This window comes from Benincasa hispida, chromosome 6 (assembly GCF_009727055.1).
Source record: "Benincasa hispida cultivar B227 chromosome 6, ASM972705v1, whole genome shotgun sequence".
Lineage (NCBI taxonomy): Eukaryota > Viridiplantae > Streptophyta > Magnoliopsida > Cucurbitales > Cucurbitaceae > Benincasa > Benincasa hispida.
This window is the reverse complement of record NC_052354.1, coordinates 26,977,080-26,982,679: the sequence shown is the minus strand read 5'-3', so window position 1 is coordinate 26,982,679 and position 5,600 is coordinate 26,977,080. Positions and strand designations below refer to the sequence as shown.

Here is a 5,600-nt window from a genome sequence, read left to right as displayed (position 1 = left end):
CTAAAGTCCCAAATTTTGAAATTATCTATTTTGCAATCCCAACATTCATAATGTAGTAAACACCCTCATTTTCTCTTATTTTCATTTCAAATTGAAAATCAAAGTGCAGATTTGGCTCTGATACCAATTAAAGGAATGAAATTCCTTTACAGAAGTGTGTGAACTGTTAGGGTTGATGCCTTAAATTTCATAGGGTTCTATAGTTTGTAAATATTTTGTACAAACCCATTGTTTATTTAATAAAATATATGATATTTTATTCCATATTTGTTGCATTAATCACAAACTAATAAACTAACATCTAGGGTTATCTTGTAGCTTAAACATGTATGTAGAGACATACGGGTGGATCATGTTGAAGTGATAACCTAAATGGTCTATGGTAGATGGATAAGGTTGGATACCTTATCCTGGTGATACTACGAGTATGGCCCGTTTTGTAGGTGTTACAATTGTTGTAAAGTGCTACAAATGATCTGATCCTGATCACTCATGTGTAGACATGTGAATGAGGATATTCTGTACAAAGAAGTTTGTATAAGACCAGACCACAAAATGTTTAGTATCATTATATAACACCATTCATAATGAAAATTTACATTTCACCAGGATGACTAATGGGTGGAAAATGGAGAGTAAATATGCGTGCATCTTATGATATGCGTTGATCTCCATGCGTCGATGGTCATGCGTTGGACTAAGAAATATGCAATATGCGTTTAAGAATATATGCGATGACCATGCGTTCCTGCCACAAGTTTTCTTGCTCTCTCACCAAGTATAACGAGATCGCAAGTTTCTCGGGGTGATCCGAGGTTGAACTTAAGGACTTGTAACTAAATGTTTCGAAGTAATGTGTTTGCGGCGATAAATAAAAGAATAAGGGAGTTAAAAGACTATGCTCTACTTCTATTCCTAACTAAACAGATTGAGCAATGGAAGTATGACTATGAGAATTGGTAGAGACGCGGCAACTGTTAACGCGTAATAAGATGCATGGAACAATAGATAAAATGGTGGAGAGGATAAACTCACCACATTCATTTAATTTTGCAATGATGTGATGGCACCATTATTTGCGTTACCTTCTCTGGGTTTTTCTCTCTGATCGCTTTCTTGCCTCTTCGTGGTTTTTCGAGATGTGATCAAGAATATTCTTTGCCTCATCATATGTTTTGTCTAGCAGCCTCCTGTTGCTGCCGAATTGGCAGCTGTCTGCGATGCAGAATTTAATCCATGATAGAAAATCTCCATTTAGAGGCAATCTGGCAATCCATTATGTGGGCAGTCACACACTAATTTCTTGAATCTCGCCCACGCGTCACTGAACGATTCAATTTCTTTTTGTTCAAAATTGATGATCAATTTCCTCCTTCTGGCATTCTCTGTAGGAGGAAAATACTTCTTCATAAACTTCTCCATAACTTGCTCTCATGAAGTTATCTCTCTTAGTTCGAGGGAGTGTGCCCATTTTCTTGCTTGATCACATAGTGAAAATGGAAATATAGTGAGTCAACTTCTTCAGTGGAGATATTAGGGAACACAAAAGTGTTACAAATTTCAATGAAGCTTCATAGATGGGCGTGCGAATCTTCACCACGTCGTCCTCCGAACTGTCCTGCTGTTTGTATCATTTGTAACATCATCGGTTTCATCTCGAACCTTGATCCTTCCAACGCTGGTCTCATGATTCCTGTGGAGAAATCATACAAATTTGGTGACGCATAGTTCCGGATGGGTCTATTGCGATCATTTTTCAGTAGGATAGGATTTTCCATTATATTGTTTTCCTTTGCGGCTCGTTCTTCAGGTTGTTCAGCCATTCTAGGAGTTCCTCCTTGTTGTCGACGTCTATCTTTCTGTCTTCTGTGAAATGTTCTTTCGATCTCTGGGTCATAGTTGGGCTCAAGAGGATGTCCTTCGCTCATGCGACGCTTGCCTCTTCCTTTACCGAAGGAATGGCAATGCACAAAGGATGAAAGCTGCAAAGATTAAAGAGGTTTGATGTTAGCGCAATCTATACTGTAGTCCCCAGCAACGGTGCCAAAACTTGATGGGTGGAAAATGGAGAGTAAATATGCGTGCATCTTATGATATGCGTTGATCTCCATGCGTCGATGGTCATGCGTTGGACTAAGAAATATGTAATATGCGTTTAAGAATATATGCGATAACCATGCGTTCCTACCACAAGTTTTCTTGCTCTTTTGCCAAATATAACGAGATCGCAAGTTTCTCAGGGTGATCCAAGGTCGAACTCAAGGACTTGTAACTAAATATTGCGAAGTAATGTGTTTGCGGCGATGAATAAAAGACTAAGGGAGTTAAAATACTATGCGCTACTCCTACTCCTAACTAAACAGATTAAACAATGGAAGTATGACTATGAGAATTGGTAGAGACGCGGTAACTGTTAACGTGTAATAAGATGCATGCAACAATAGATAAAATGGTGAAGGGTATAAATTCATCGCATGACTAAGCTTGATCGCAAGGGTAATCCCAGCTAGCACAAGTTATGCGATCATGCTATACACAAATATATACATGCGATGCATATGTGAAATAGTCGAGAGAACTTATTTCTAAGTTTCTATTCTTGCTTATGCGCACATAAGACAAGATGACCGCATACCACCATTTCCTTTTTCTAGGGCGCATGCGATGTGTAAATAGCAGATAGAACTTATGTCTAAATTTTTACCCTTGCTTATGCGATCTAATCCGACTCTCCCAAGCCTAGATTTTGTCTTTAGACTACTCTCTCAAGTATGTCCAAATGATGAATGATGCACTCATAAGACAAGATGATCACATAAAGCATGGTTGGTTGAACATAGCATTTCCTATCTCTAGAAGAACACTGCATTTTAACTTTGCTTAGATGGCATCCCAACTACTTACTCTCCATCGCGGAGTTAGTCGATCGCTGATCAGGCTATAAACAAAGCAATTGTGACCGCTCATAGATAAGACTTTCTACAAGCCTCCCACCACTGCAAAGAAGATTATTACTCACTGATACTCGCGTAATGCACACCGTCTCGATGGGTTTGCACATGCTTTCAATATGTCTAAATAACCCGCATGATTGATATGTGATACTCTTGAGTCTTACTTAGTTCGTTGCAATGAAAGTAAGGGATGGTAAAGAAGAATTTAATGAAGATGGAGTCGAAGGAAATAAAGAGATGCATTGATTACAAAATGTATTAATGTCTTAAGCCAAAATGTAATACAATACAGAGATAAGAAGAGAGGTAGAGGGCTAGATGTAGGTAATCTCTTGCTTCCATCAGATGTGTGTCAAGGCTGCTGGTGGTGCCATGGATGGACGGTGGAGTAGTCTCTTTCGAGATCTATCTCAGTCAAAGCTCCGATCGTCATTCAGAATGGGTGAAGGAATGAAGAACTCTCAAAGAATGTCTTCTCACGCTCCCATCTGTGATCACACGGATTTGCCTTAAGGTAGAAGCTCATATACTTTGAATTTGGGCTCTACGACTCTATTTATAGAGCTCAATCGCCAATAGCATTGATGGTCCCGCTCTGAATCTCTGCCACTAATGGTGCGGTAGGTGAAATGTCAACATCATCTTTTCGGTACTCCTAAGGTATGCATTCATGTTCGCTTTTGCCGAAGTACCATCGCATTCCACCAACCTTTCGATCACCCTTCTATCATGGTTATTACTCTGTAGCTGCAACCTCCCTGCGATGAATGCATGCGATTAATAGCTGCAACATCCATGCGATGAACATATGCGATCACCCTTACGATGATCTGGGATTCACCGTATGCGATCGATTCCTGCGATAGCTACAAAAATAGACATTTTGACAAATAATAACGCATAATATTGGGTTAGCCGAAATTTTCAATGTTGATCGACGCAAGCTCATTTTTCACATAAATTCTTAGTATAATCACCGCATATTCTACTTGTTAGCCCTCATAATTCTAAATAAAAGGCTATAATAACTCGTATTTCTACCAGCTATCACACCCTCAAACTTAGAATCATGCTTGTCCTCAAGTATGCCTTATACTTAGGAAATTCAAAATTCACCCTCTAGCTTTTCCTTGCGATGACCAGCTTTTCAAAATATAATCCACTCATACCTCTAACCCTGGCAACAACGCTCTCCTCAACTTTGGCTACTTTTTCAAAGAGATCTTTTCTAAGATTAAATCTGGTAAGCCTCTGCTAAAAAACTTTTTACCAATTTCTTGCAACTTTGCGTTTAACTTTTTACAATGCGTTCACTTAAAACAATTTAAGGTTTGCGATATATTATTGAAGTGGGACGCTGAACCTGGTTATGCTCTTCGTTTTGGCTTGCCCCCACGGGTGTCATGCGAACATCCAACTTCAGTTGCGTGCCTGATGGAACTCGAGACATATGCTGCGGAATTAGGATCTAATTACACTCTAATTGCTTTTAATTAAAAGGAAATTATGCATGCAATTGAAGAAAAAAAGTAATTAAAAAAGGAATGAGATACAACTTTTATAGCTCCCGAACAACGCTTTTTCTCGTCGAATCTCGACCCGAACTCTTCCGGACCACCACTAGAGTTGACCTACTATCCTCTGGACTCAGAACCGGGTTGTGAAACCCGATGGATGAAGAAAACTGAGAGAGAGAAAGGAGATGGAAAATGAAGGAGAATTTGGGTAGGGTTTGGGTTTGTTTTTCAACCCAATTTTGAAAAAAAAAATTGGAAAATTGTCAAAAACTCTTTCAACTAAATTGAAAAGTCCAATTTATAGAAGAAAGCCATGCAACAATTGCATGAACCAAATTCATAAAAACCCAGCACCTATAATCCACTATCTTAGTGGGCATAATGTCTCCACTATAAGCCAACACCTAGCCCACTATTTTGTTAGTGGAATTATCCAACAAAAGTTTGGATTTTCCCACTAACTATAGTCAAAGGGCAAAATAGTCATTTGGTTAAAGTCAAACTTTGACCAAAAAGTCAACATTTTGACTTTTTATGATTTTTTCCGTGTTGACTAATTTTTACCTCTAGAGCATGAATCCTAAAACTGTTTTTATGCACCCAGCCGAGATTACGAACAAACCTTGAGGATTAGCTTTACGTAATCATGGTTATTATCAAATGGATACAAATAATCTAATAGTGAAGGGAGTGCAACTACGGAGGAACATGTGAAATGACCCGTTTAGTTAACAATGTTGATTAGCTCCGTTAAAAAGTTTTAGGCTAGCTAATCTCGAAATCGTTGGAGCCCATATCTATTAGGTCTATTAGATTCCCCTACTAACTCATATGGAATTAAACTTAGAACAGTATAATAGAATAATTCAATTATTTGATTATATGAGAGAGGAGAAATTGACAAGTATATGTTATATAGTGGTTGAGTTTTTCAGTTTAGAGATACAAGCTTTATATTTAAATGTGATTTAAATATATAGAATATGAAATAGTTCATATTCGGAAGCTCCGAAATAATGAAAATGGTCAAAGATGTAAAAAGTCAAGAGTTGACTTTTGACTTGAAAAGTCAACTTTGACTGAACCTTATATTCAAATGTGGATTTGAATTTTGAGAGAAATGAATTGC

The 5,600-nt window shown here is 38.0% G+C and overlaps 1 non-coding gene across 1 annotated transcript; it reads left to right on the top strand.

Annotated features, from left to right (window-relative positions):
- Nucleotides 1-1,270: 1,270 nt before the first annotated feature.
- Nucleotides 1,271-1,377, top strand: LOC120080674. Its single transcript, XR_005482624.1, has one exon. It is a non-coding gene; the product is annotated as a small nucleolar RNA R71 (small nucleolar RNA).
- The last annotated feature ends 4,223 nt before the right edge of the window (nt 1,378-5,600 follow it).